The following is a 13,496-nucleotide window of genomic DNA, read 5'->3' as shown; positions in this document are numbered from 1 at the left end:
AAGGGAAAAATAACCGATAACGTACAGTGAAAGCTGGGAACGTACGTTACACTTACCCGTGTATAGGGTATTCCGTATCAACTCGGTAAACGATTGAACGTAATATTTTTTATTCTTACCAAGGATTCTCTCTGAGATAGTACAACCCCTGAAAACCCTTGAAAACTCGTTTTAGCTTATTTAAACTGCCAGTTTTTTAGTCTGTGTGAATTTTTAAAACAGTTGTTTAATAAACAAGCGAATGGATTTTCGTAAAACGAAAACGAAAATATTCGGTTTTCAACTTGATAACTCTCACCCGCATTTCAGAGTGGAAAATTGGATAAAATCGAATAATAACTACAATTATATTCACAAAAGTCATAGCGATCAGATGAGAAAATAATTATTATATAGGTTTAAATATTTAGTAGCCTGTAAAAACCGGGTACCTACTTAAAAGATAATTAAAAAAAATATGTCCCAAGGGTTTTCCGGAATTATAATATCGCAGGAAGAATTCTTGGTAAAAATAGGATATCTCGTGGCGAATCGTTCACTGACAACGAGCTGAAATGTAACAGCCCATATATAATGCGTGCACATAAATGTTCGCCCACGCGACGTGTAGGAACCGAATCTAGATGACCAAGCTCGGTGAGGTCGACGTCCGCCCGCCAGCGAGGTTTGTGATTACAGGTCAAAGGTTGACGTTGGACTCACGCGGCAAGAAAAAGTGTGAAACAGTCCGAGGGAACGTGACGAACAACGTCAAAACGGAGGAAGGCAATGGTTCAAAGTCCGATGATAAAGCTCGAGGTGGAACGTTTTCAAAAGTGTTGCTTGTTGCTCGGGAACAAACATCCGAAAAATTCCTTGCCGACGTGGTTGCAGGTTCCGCGATACCGCCCTGGGGTGTGATTTCTAAAAGAAAATGAACTTTCTTGATCCTTGTTCCACGCCCCATCGTAGCTGCGCTCAGGTTATTCAGCAACATACCCTGCTCCAGGAGACGAGGAAGTGAAATGAAGAAATGAGATAACGAAGAAAAAGACCCAGAGACGGAAGGCGGAATACCGGAGCGGTCTTCGAGCCCCTCTCTGCCCGACTGCCTGCGTGTCTTTATATTTCGATTTGAATCTTGGAATGGAAGTAGAGTGAATTACTGACCGAGAAATAGGAGGGTCCTCTCCGACGTCTTGGGGCTCGTATCCATTTATAGCGGGGTGAACGATCCGTATTATGCAGCAGTGTTTTAACGGTTGGAAGAGAGGATTTTCGTCGAGAAGAAAAGTTAGGAGGTTATATTCCGGTGCGACAGGCGCGGCAGCGAAATTGAACACCAAGATGGATAAATGGAAGCCGCCGTATGAATCGAAAGTTAGGCAATCGTCGAAAGATGACAATGAAACACGAATAATTTCAGAAAAGATTTGATAATTAGATCCGATTCTGATTTTTCGGACCATTTGCTTGTCGACCAGATTCACACAAATTGCCTGACAACTATCCAACAAATTTCACATTGTAGTACAGCTATAACGCGCAATTGTCATTGTTGTACCGTACTTACAGAAAACTATTTTTGCCCACTTTGAAGATAATTGTTTGTGAAAAATTATTCAAGCTATCTCCGCTATCGAGCAAAGTAATACACCCAAAAATTTTAGAATCGTACAAGCAATACCGATGTTTAAACATTTTGAAGGTTCCGAGTACGAAGCTTTGTTTCAAATTATTGATATCCGATCGTTGGATCGTGTCGCTTGAATTTGTAGCCGATTCATTTCCATTCCATGGCAAGGAGGATGTTTCGTTCGTGTTCACTGTGATCGGTGCAAATAACATTGCTGGAGATTTTTTAAACACTTTTTTTCAGTTTCCCCAACTTTTCATTCCATTCACTCTTAAGATTCCTGCTTTGGAAAATATGGCTTTTCAAGATTTTGGTGTATTTTGAACGTCACAGGAGAGAGCTTGAATAAAGCATGACTTTTTGCCGCTGTTGGGCTTGATCTTTCGCGAAATCGATACTTGTTCTCTGCGAGTGCTTGCTTGCTCTGCTTCTATACGAATGTGATGCCAGAGTAAACCGAGGGACCAAGATTCCCTCATGTCTTAGGGCTCATTTCGAGTCACGGGGTAAGCCATCCTCATTATCCGTCTTTGTGCTTCAGTATTCTACGTCGTCGTATAAGCGAGCAGAGGAGTGGATTTTCATCAAGCCAGGTGGATGTAACGTTTCCTCTTGGCGACAATGACTATAATACAACTGAAAATTCAGCGCAATTGAATGTCCTCGCTGCAGAATGAACTCTCAGTTTCACGGGTTCGCAACATGCTTCGTTAACTTCTTTTTTTCAATTTATTTTTTAAAGTCTTTACCGACTGAGTAAAATCTGCCACACTTCGACTATTATCAACCCTGTGCAGCATTGATGCGAAAATGCCGGAGTTTGCGCGGATTCTACATTTAATTTCGAACAACAATATCCAAAAACATTTTGGTCTCACATGAAAATAACTCCAGAAAATGTATTCCCGAAATAAGTGATGATTCGATATTAAGGATAAATTTCTTAGCATTATTTTTACGTAAAACAAAACTTATTTCGAGTATTTCTATCGAGCATTGCACGTAGAATTGCATTGACTGTGACATTTTCACATCAGTAATTCATAGGCTTTCTTAATAATCAAAATAAGTGACCGCTTAACGCGGTCGGTAATAACTGATTTAATTCCAGGCATTGTCAGCGGCATGTGAGACGAGAAAACGAGGTAGCTGTAACAACGGACCCTTGTTACATTCGAGTGAACAACGTTGCAGCTGGAATTGACATCATTGTCAATTGTGCGTTATCGGTGACCCAATGTCCGAACTCCTGAACCGTCTTTTCGCACGTTTGCCAATTCAACTTAAGATGAAGTGAGAAAAGTTTCATTTGCGATAGTCACCGAAAAATTCTGAATCAGAATTATATTTTCCGATTCAAGTCGAAAACAAGAATAATTAAGGACTGTAGAGCGAGACGGCACAAAAGTTGAAATCGTCAAAAAGACATCTAAATGATGACTTATGCACCATTTTCAGACGCCTAAGAAATCTTCATGCCTACAAGATGTCCTTGGGGTCTAATAAACGCCAAAAACTGGCGCGTAAGACATCCTTTAAACGTCTTTTTGACGACTTTAAGTTTTATGCTGTCCGGGGAGTAACCAAATTTACAGATTTCATCTGACGAAGGTACAAAATTTGACTTTCCTCAAACCTCTCGTTTCCTAGATCAAAACACGGTAGCAAAATTCACCGACCGACTGACACTGATATCGTATACCTTGAATTAATAAGACCTCTTTAATTTTCCTCACTTATGACTGTGAGAACAATCAACGGGCAGCCTGTTGAAAGTGTGTGTGTACACGTAGGTGAGGATAACGTACGGACGTGAAATGGCGCAGAGCGGCAAGCTGAGGAAAATCGATATCGATTATTGCTATAAGTAAACGCATAAACGGTCATACCTATGTATAATACCTAAGCTGTAGCGAAGAAAGGGAAACAATGCCGAACTACAAAGCTATATACATATATGTATACTGCCATTTCGTGCTTGCAGCACTATCGCGTGGAAAGCCGGCGCGTGGTCTCAATCCTTTACGAATTCAGATACATACATACGTATGCATACATACTTGAATCCACGCCTCCTTTCAGTATGCGTGACTGAAATTTAGTTCAATGGAACACACAAACTCTGCTACCTATTCTTCTCTGAATTGATTTTTCAACACGACCATAAAGACACTGTCCGCAACCAAACCTGTAAGCGTAAGCGACGGTTGGCCACCATGACGGCGTGAAATCCGCCTGTCAACGACTATTTCGCAAATCTGGCGCCGTTACGAAATCATTGGAAGTAGAGAATATTAAAAATTGGATATAATAAAAATGGAGTTTGTATCTTTCCAAATGCGTGACTGGAGATCGAGCAACGCGAGGAAAACATGTTAAAACTACACTGAGATCAATTTCATTTGTTATGGTAACTAGGAAAATTCAGTAAAACAGGTATCGTTAAAAAAAAAACTGTTTGAATATTGTTGAAATTACGAAAAACGCGGTACGCCTAACCATTTTGTGCTACTGTCGATCCTTTTTTGGTAATTGCAACGCAAAATCAGTTTCCGAGGTTTACTCTACTTTTTTAGTTAAACAAGGCTTTAACGTCAATTTATCGTCGCACTAGCGTTAAATTTTCGCAACAGTTAGAAGAATATATAGCAACAGTGATCGTAATGAGAAAGAATAGTAACGGATACTAGAAAAATAATTTTCATTTTCTACCTAAAACTACATCTTTCGATTGTGATAAAAACTAAAAGTAGTTAAGAACTGAGCGGTAACCGGCAATAAAAGTTTCTCTCAGTGTATTATTTTAACGCAGGACTTACACTCGGACAAATAATTTTGGAAGTTAACAAAATTGTTCGTTGGTCGAATTCAGTAAACTTTTGCTGTCGTTTGCGAAAAACTTCATTTACCAAACATAATTCATCCATTGTTAGTTCGTTTTGGTCCGACTACAGAATAATTAGTTGAGCAATTTCAGTCGCTATAGGATAATTCTTATCACGTGTTGAAAATTTGTAAACTGATTGAATTCGATCAAAGCGCATTCGAGTCGTATCAAGATTTCTACGGCTTCAGCTAGAATTGGGATGATCTGTAAGAAATGTCTTCTCTGTATTGTTTTTGTTTCGACGGATAATAATTTCTCATATTCGTGCAAAATCGAATATGTTTTTTTTTTCAACTGGCCATTTGTCCACGTGGTTTCACTTCAACGATTCTTGAGTACACGAAACTTTCATTTCAAACTTTCCGCGGCTCGAAAGTTCAGATCAACGCAAAGAATACAAACGTACCGTTGCAATTCTTCCATTTTTTGGCAAGACTTTCGTACAGTCCAAAAATGACCAAGTTCCTTTTCGTAAGAAACATATAAATAAAATTTCTTCAATATTATCAACTCGTCGACCTTTTGCAATCTATCACCCCTTTAATCCTAACGCAGTGCGTATCAAATTTTCGTATCAAATCACGCATCCCAGCCATAAAAAATTTAAATTACCATCGGCAGGTGGTGTGCGTGAAGTGTATAGAGGGAATGACGAACTTGTCTCAGATTCACCCCGTGACTTTAGCGCGTGCGGTGAAAAAGCATTTCGAAAGACAATCTTACGTGCAGAATTACCTTGCGAGGTTGCCGATCTCCCGAGTTCCCTGGAGGCGCATTTTTCCCCGACGTAGGTGTATAAAACGTACGAATACAGAGGTGAATCGATTGGGATTCGAGGCTGGCGAAAAGCCTCGTCGAGGCTAAGCCCTCGGCTCCCTGCATTTTCCTCTTATCCGTTTCCCCGACTCCTGAGAGGTTACGCGCGTTAAAATTTATTCGTACTTCTTTTTATACCCCCCGCGTTGCGTTTACGAGGCGTTTCGATTTTTAGAGGAAAAAAAAAAACGAACAGCACACCTCCACTTACACCCACGCAAGGCAAAGCCGCGCCGCGACGCGTCTTGCACCGAGATCGTTGGCTGATAGGGCTGCGAGAGCTAGGAGGAAGAATAAAGGAAACTGCATGCTCAACTCGCTTTGAATAAAGGAGCGAGGCGGCTCCACAATACGTCTTCAGTTACAGCGAGAGTCCGGGAAACCGCTGGTGAAACCGTACAATAGACGAACTTCTGCGTAAGAACATGCACGGGGCCGCAAAGAAGGTTGGACTGCACCCATCTCCGGTTGCACTTCAACCAGCGAGAATTCTAGCAGACAGAGCCGGCCACGGAATTCGGATTTCAACACTTCCGGACTTATTCCCGCTTCACAACCATTTACCGAAATCACGCTTTAACTGTAAAAATTTGCTCAAATTTTCCAAAGCTTTCCGGTTTTACAGATTTTTCCGACAAATTGATGTCCCGGCAGGCCTCGGTCAGGTTGAAACCAGGCGTGCCTTGTTTGAGGCTCTGGTCAGGTTAATATCGGACATGTCTAACTGAACAGAGCATTTCTGATCTGGCTCTGAACAGGCTCAGATCAGGCAAATTCTTCTACGGTGCACCTTATCTGACCCTGACTAAATCTGAGGCATTGGAAGTACCGCGAGCGGCTACCAGGCGTCGTGGAAGTCCTTGGCGTTCCCATGATACTGTTGTAAAATTAAATAATTTGTTGTGTTATTACAAAAACCCTTAAATCTGAACAATCGTTGCCCGAGTCTGATCGGGTAGTTTACCACTGCTGCTATGATAAATGCCTGATGAAGTCTTGATCCAGTTCCGATCAACGCCCGATCATGGCCTTATTTGAGCCTGATGAAAATCTCTACTTGGAATGTACGCTTGAGTTGAGAATTTTATTTTTCCATTAAAGTTCCAGAGAAGTCGCTTGTCCGCTCCGCGATGAGTATACAACGAACTGCGCAATCTGCGGTGATTGTTGAGACTAAGGATTACGAAGCTACAGCTTCAGGAACTTGAAGGGTAGTCGTGAGTACATGAACTTAATCCGCTTTCGAGAAAGCTTCGGGGAGAACGCGATATGAAAGGGGGAAAAAAGAATCTGAATCAATTTTCCAACCAAGTGGCACCAAATTAGAAAAATTTTCTGCAATTATTTTCACACACCGAGAGAAATTTTCAACTGTCGTTACTAGAAGGTCTTTAACTGTTTCTATTTATTCGCCATAACCGAGAAATATGTAGTTCTGGGTACAAAATGGAAGTAAGTTTTATATCTGTAAGAAAAAAATCTAATTTCTTGTTGCTACGAAAAAAAAGGAACGGGAAATTATTGTAATCATGCCAAAAATGAAAAATTGAGTTTTCACCAAATCCGAACGTTTCAAAGTCTAGAGAATCACCTGGGAAGTTAAAGTGTAGCAAACCGAACACGCAGATTCAACGTCGCATCAATCAGAAAACTGATCATTGATAACTATAATCACACTGAATCGTTACTTGTGCATTTTCTTGGAATTTTAACAATATTTCAACCATCGTTGCAACAGTACCTAGTCATTTTAATAGAATCGTCTAGTAGATAAAAAAAAACGAAATTACGCTTAGTGCAACAAAGGTAACGAGTGTTTAGCTTGTGGACAGCTGTGAATAAGATTGTATTTCTGTGGATAAACAAATGTGAGTTCGTTCAAGTATTTTTCGAATTATCAGAAGCTCAATCAGCATACTCGCGGTATAAAATTTCGTCTTTCAATTCGAGCCCATTCACGTTCGAAATCAATGAGACTTTTGTGTTTTCCGTAGTTAGAGAAGCATGTTTCCTTAGTTCAGGAAAGGATCGATCGGAATCGACGTAAGATTGCGCGTTACACACCGAGTGAAGAATAAAAATAACTATAACGTTGAGAATATGGAAATACCCGAAACGGGGGACACAGAGGCTGAAGAGCGGGAGATGAAAAGGAAGAGCGGAAGTGAAAGGGCTAGATCTCGTACGTCCGTGAAGCAAAGCCCGCAATCTCTTTCGGAAAGGATGAGAGATGAAGCCGGGAAGAGAAGGGCTGAGAGCTTTGGGTGGGCGGTTCTGTGTGTGTGTGTGTGCGAGTGTGTCAGTTGCGTCTTGAAATTTCACAAACTCCGCATGTAGTCTGGAAACTGGAAAGTTGAGAGGTCGGATACGTGGATAAAACGAACCTTATTCTAACGGTAGGGTTCTAGGTACCTAAAGGAAAGTCGAAACGGCGAAGAAGGAATCGTGATCGCGCTGTTGCCTCGGGTGTACAAGCGTATACTTATAACAGCGTTGTCTCCCTCATCCTTGGAGAATAATCCATGCTCCAGTCGTTTCACAATTTGCGTTACAACGTCGTCGGACGATAAAGCAAACACGACTCTGGCATGTCAGGAAAACGAGAAAGAAGAATGAAGAATGAAGAATGAAGAAGAAACAAAAGCGGAGAAGAAGCAGGTGATACGTGTTTCCAGTTGAGGAGATCGGCGAATCAAATACCGATACTTTGGATTCATTTTAATACGAGATACTCGCACTTTTAAAAAAGAAATAACAAAATTTTGAAACAGAAACTGTCAAGGCCTTATTCCTGCTCCGATTACATGAATATGTAATTTGAAAGCAAGTCGGAACGGATGTGAAATGATTTCTAGAAACTCACGTCGAGACGTCAAATCTTTTCAGACTCGCTTTTGATTCACAGAATTGGATTGTAAGTTCTAGAGATCCTGTTGCTTCAAACGTTACTAACGACATGCGCCAAGTGACCGGTAAATCCGAGAAAAAAATCGAAAACCGATCGAGAAACTATATTATAGATGCAAGCGTCTGCTTGTTTCTATAGCTTTTTCTCAAGCTTTATCTCTCGAGGTTTTACGAGGGTGCGTGCCTATTTGACCGTGCGTTGACCTGTGTAAATACGCCATGAATAAAGATTTTCTCAGATCTCGTTCTGATGTTGCTAGGTTTCACGTATAAAGCCAAGGAGCGACATCCTCATAAAAATCTTGCAAGAAAGCTCATCTCGATTTTCGTGTATTATCACGAAATAGGAAATTTGAACTGCATTGATTTTAAACAACATCTGTAGACGAAATGATGAAAAATTTATGAAACGAGAACGATATTAAACTTCCAGCAACCATTTTTCAGTATTTTGCATGCATTAATAAGAACACAACTAAAACCTTTCAACAAAATTAGAAATAGCGAGGATCTAAGTTGTTTCATTTGGCATAGAATACCCTATATATCTGCATGGTCGAATTACCCAGTAATAGGGTAACCCCGTACATTGGGAGAGGGAGATGAAACTCGGTTCTCTTGGAGCCTCGAGATTTTCCTAGATTAATTGGGTTCCTCTCGGTTTCGGCCAAACCTCACATATCGCACACCCCTGGTCGGCGGTCAAGAGAGGAAATTCCCCCTTAATCCGGATTTTAACAGGCCAGTAATTCTGGAAAGCACTTCACTACGGAGCCCGGGCAGAATTATAATAATAACAATGATTACAATGACGATGACGATGATGACGATGATGAGAATGAAGATGGCGATGATGACGAGGAGGAGGACGAGGAGGTCGAAAAAAAAGTTCCCGTACTCGGAATACGATTTCGGTGAAAATTTACTTGTTTCGTTTGTCTCGCCTCCCTTGGACTCGTTGACTTCCCATAGAGTTAGCGGTAAATGGAAAAAACTGGGTATCCGTCACGGGAAAACGTCGTAAGGATTCAAAAGTTGGCGAATTAGGAGAAGAACTCTCTGAAAAGTTCGATACTGAAAATCTTATTCCATGTGCGCACTTTTTTGGTTCACACGCTACGGAAAAGTATCAAGATTGATTTGAAAGTAGAGCTTCCACATCGGAGGCAGGCGCTTCTGTTACTTTTCACATCGCACGTTTGAATAAAAGCGATTCGGGCTTTTCAAAAATTTGTCTCATTCGTTTATAGTACAATAATTAACGTAAGACCATGCGAACTGTTGTATAGTGTGAAAATTCATTAGTCGTAAGCATCGCAAAATTGGAAACGTTACAGCGTGTTATCGTCATTAGAGTTAAGAAATTTGTGACAGAAAATCATAACAGCAATATTCCAGTACTGAATTTTATGTAATCTTGAGCATATTTATTGCTTACAATACCCTTGAATTCTTACTCACATTAATCGGGCTTCACTTGGTAATCAGGCGTAAGACGTATTGAATCTTACCTGTAACAGAAAAGCAAAAAACACCATTAATTAACTGTTTAACTACGCAACTGTATGTACGGATTATGTATTTAATGCGAGAAACGTATTAAACTGTCACTTTTTTTAAGCATTGCTTGTGTAAATCAATTTTTCATCGACTCAATCCACTTCAGGAGATTGCGGAATTGAAAATCAATACATTTTAGTTCATTTTATTACAAAATAGTGAAATACTGAATATTTATTTACTAATATATATTTGGAAGCAGGAAGCTGCGATAACTTTCATGTAAATGCACCTTCTTAATAATGACTGAAATTAGAAAGAAAAAGTTTAGATGTCGATGTTTCATTACAAGTCACTTTGAAATAATGGAATTCTAGATTTTGTTCAGAAGAAGCTATTCTCTGCAATTCAAGTACAACACCTTTTTTTTACACATTGGTATTCACTGAATATTGTAAATTAAATTATTCTAAAATGTACTGACATTTATTACACTTAATAAATAGCAGTATTACAGGTTTTCTAATTTTCCAATCAAGTATTTAAAAACTTGACTTACAATCAAAAGGATTAGAAACAAGAAAATATGAACATTGAAGGGATGAATGATTAACGTAATCAATGAAATTGATTTGTTCTGGAATCGAGGAACGTGTTTCTTTGAAGTTTAAAGTATGAAAAAACCGATTTACACGTGTCGTTAATTAAGTTATTAGTTGGTTAAGCTTGGTTTGAAACCAAAACGAGTTACGGTAATGCGAACGGGAATATCTCTCCGCACTAGAATCTGTGGTTCACAGTCCGTGAATTCTCCCGAGGGTATTTGGATCCAAGAGTTTCGGTCGCTGGTTGAATAGTTCGGATTCAAGAGCGTGCGGCGACTTCAATCGCGTACCGTGATTTGTGGAAATTATTTGAAAACCTGATTTTACAGGTGAAGAAAAAATTCCGATTTAAGCACTTGTGTTCCTAAGAAAAATCGTTACCATTTATCGTAGTGAAACAAGTCCGTCAATCGTGAAATAAAAGCTTGCAGCTTGTTAACGGTTTCCCAGTGGCTCGCTATTTTTTTGGAATCAAAACTGAAACGAGTTTTCTATCTACACAAATTTTACGCGTCTATAATCAACGTATCGTTTGTTTCTTCTGTCAATTGCGTCACTAGGATCACTAGTCGTTGGCGAAGAAAATTTGCTTGGAAAGGAAACTCGTTCCACTTTTGATTTAAGAAAAATAGTGAGCCACTGAGAATCCATTATTGAACATTAACGTACATATTTGCTCATTTAGAGATAATTTCAGGTTTTCTACATAAAGCTTATTCTCTGTCAAGATTTATTTCGGGATCACACCTATTGTTTGAAAAATTAAACTCAACCAGACGCGGTACACGTGAGAAAAAAAAACAAAAAAAAAACAACGATTTGCTTTAGAACATGGACGTGTATATTTTATCGATTATTTAGTTGCCTATAAGTCAAATCCTGGCGTAATTTGCTTTCGAAAGGACTTTTCGTGTAAAGACGACGTTCTAGATATGAAGTCACGTCTCGATATCGAATCAAACTGTTCCAAACTCGCGAACCACGACAAAAAGTACGTCCTTTTTTCGATATATCAACCAATTTTCGATAACACATCGATGACTTCAGAATTGAGTTTTGAGCTGCGACTTTTGTCAGACCAAATCATCGATATTTTCGATATCGCATATGTCAAGTTTCATTCTGGTCTTTTCGCGGACGCATATGACGAATATCCCTTATTCCTAAGCAGCGGATCGCAGCTGCAGCTTTAGAAAAATCAGCGGGAAATGTTATTTGAAAATAAAAAAATCACATGGCCCTTGAAGAGGTGAAACATCTGTCCGGTCAGAACAGGTAGCGGGTCCAAGGACAAGAGAATAACAGGTATAGTATGACGGAGGAGAAACCCAGTCTGCATTTGGGCGAGCAGGTGTCGCGCAGTGATTCTCGACTCGAAAAATCAAGACCTCGGTTGCTGCTCGTCTTGCAACTTTGTCTTCCCGACCATCTGCCGTCCCGCATCACTGATCACGTTTGAGATTACTGCAAAGTTTTAAGTCGAGCCACCTACGCCTATCCATTTTCAATTTTCATGTTCCCCTGGCGATAAACTGGATTTGTTCTAAAAAGACGCGACCTTTTTTTACAGGAAGTGAAAAAGAGAGAAAATGAAAATGTATCAAATTACGTTGAAAACACGTTTGGTCGCGTATAAAATCGTTTCGGACTAAAGACAAATGTCTACGACTTTGTCGGACCTTTGTCAGATCCGGTTTGAAAATTGCCTGAGCTAAAATTTTTTTGGAAATTCGGAACCTCGCATTCTTTGAGATAGTTCAATGAACTTTGAAATATAACTTTACGACAATTTTCAATCACGTAGATCTCCGAATGAGTTTTTGGACAGGCAGGATAACGAACGATTCGCTGACCGGATTTACCTGAAATTCGAACGGCGCATTGTTCTTGTTAAGACGACGTTCCGATAAGATTTTCAACACGTTCCCACTTTCGGTTTCAACATCTTAGACGCCTAACCCTGAAATTTTTCGAGAAATTCAAAGAACTTTGAAATGCAAATTTTCGCCACTGAAGTACGTTTAAAGAAATTTCCTTTTTTCATGGTCGTCCATCATATAAATCAAGATACGAGTGTTTTGTACGAGCAGAATTTCAGAACAACCTACGCTGAGAAAAATTTCATTTGTTACAGTAACTAGAAAAACGCAATAAAACAGGTATCGTTAGAAAAACTGTTCGAATATTGTTGGAATTACGAAAAACGAGCTACGCTAAACCATTTTGCGCTATCGTCGATACTTTTTCGGTAATTGCAACGCAAAATCAATTTCTGAGGTTTACTCCACTTTTTTAGTTAAACAAGGCTTTAACATCGATTTATCGTTGCGCAAGCATTAAATTTTCACAAAAGTTGCAAGAAAATATAGCAACAGTGATCGTAATGAGAAAGAACAGTAACGGATACTAGACTTTCCGGTAACATTTAAAAAACAAATTTTCATCTTCTACCTGGAACTATATTTTTCGATTGTGGTAAAAACTGAAAACTGTTAAAGACCGAGCGGTAACCGAAACTAAAAATTTCTCTCAGTCTACAAGTTTGCCAAAATTGGAATGAAAAGGAAAGAATACTTTGGCGCGCATGCTCGACATTAACAATCAGAAGACTGTTCGTTATTTCGGTGGATATTTATGGAGAGGGTGGGAAGGAATCAAGGAGTTGCAGCGTCGTAATTTTAAGGAGCGGTAAAAAAAGAATTCAGGGAGACGATGTGTGCGACAGAGCGTTTAATTGAGGGAGGGTGAAGAAACGCGGGTAACAAGAAGAAAACGAGGCGAATGATGAGGGTGAGGGAGGAAGTTGGTTCGAATAAAAATCGCAGTTGTTAAAAAAGTTCGATACTTTCGTCGGGTTCTCGAGTGGCCTGCAGCTGGATTACGACGATGGTGGGCACGAGGAAGAAATGAATCGATGAATCGTCGAGATGTACAAAAAAAAAGTTCCGTAACACAAGTTACCCAAGTTCCTTTATGTGTTTTCCTTCGGTTTTGTGCCAGCCGGAGACGGATGAAAAAGGCCAAGCCAACATTTGTCAGACTTCCACATCGTTGGTCTGCAGGAATCTCAGCGCGAAGAAGGCGAGTTATGAAAATGTCAACGATCATATCGAAGGGAGAATCCAAAAAATAAGGAATATTTCAGAAAAAGAATAAAAAATATTAT

The 13,496-nt window shown here is 39.7% G+C and overlaps 1 protein-coding gene across 3 annotated transcripts in view; it reads right to left on the bottom strand.

Moving 5' to 3' along the window:
* Nucleotides 1-13,496, bottom strand: part of tinc (transmembrane protein tincar) — a 131,094-nt gene that overhangs the window by 100,827 nt on the left and 16,771 nt on the right. Inside the window, exon 2 of one of the 3 annotated variants that reach the window (XM_069134311.1) lies at nucleotides 9,687-9,736. The exons of the other annotated variants lie outside the window; for them this stretch is intronic. The gene's annotated coding sequence lies outside the window, so the exon portion shown is untranslated. The remainder of the gene's footprint in view (nucleotides 1-9,686; nucleotides 9,737-13,496) is intronic. 3 annotated transcript variants of the gene reach the window in all.

Source organism: Neodiprion pinetum, chromosome 3, assembly GCF_021155775.2.
Source record: "Neodiprion pinetum isolate iyNeoPine1 chromosome 3, iyNeoPine1.2, whole genome shotgun sequence".
Lineage (NCBI taxonomy): Eukaryota > Metazoa > Arthropoda > Insecta > Hymenoptera > Diprionidae > Neodiprion > Neodiprion pinetum.
Note: the sequence above shows the minus strand (reverse complement) of the source record. Positions and strands in the feature narration are given on the sequence as shown.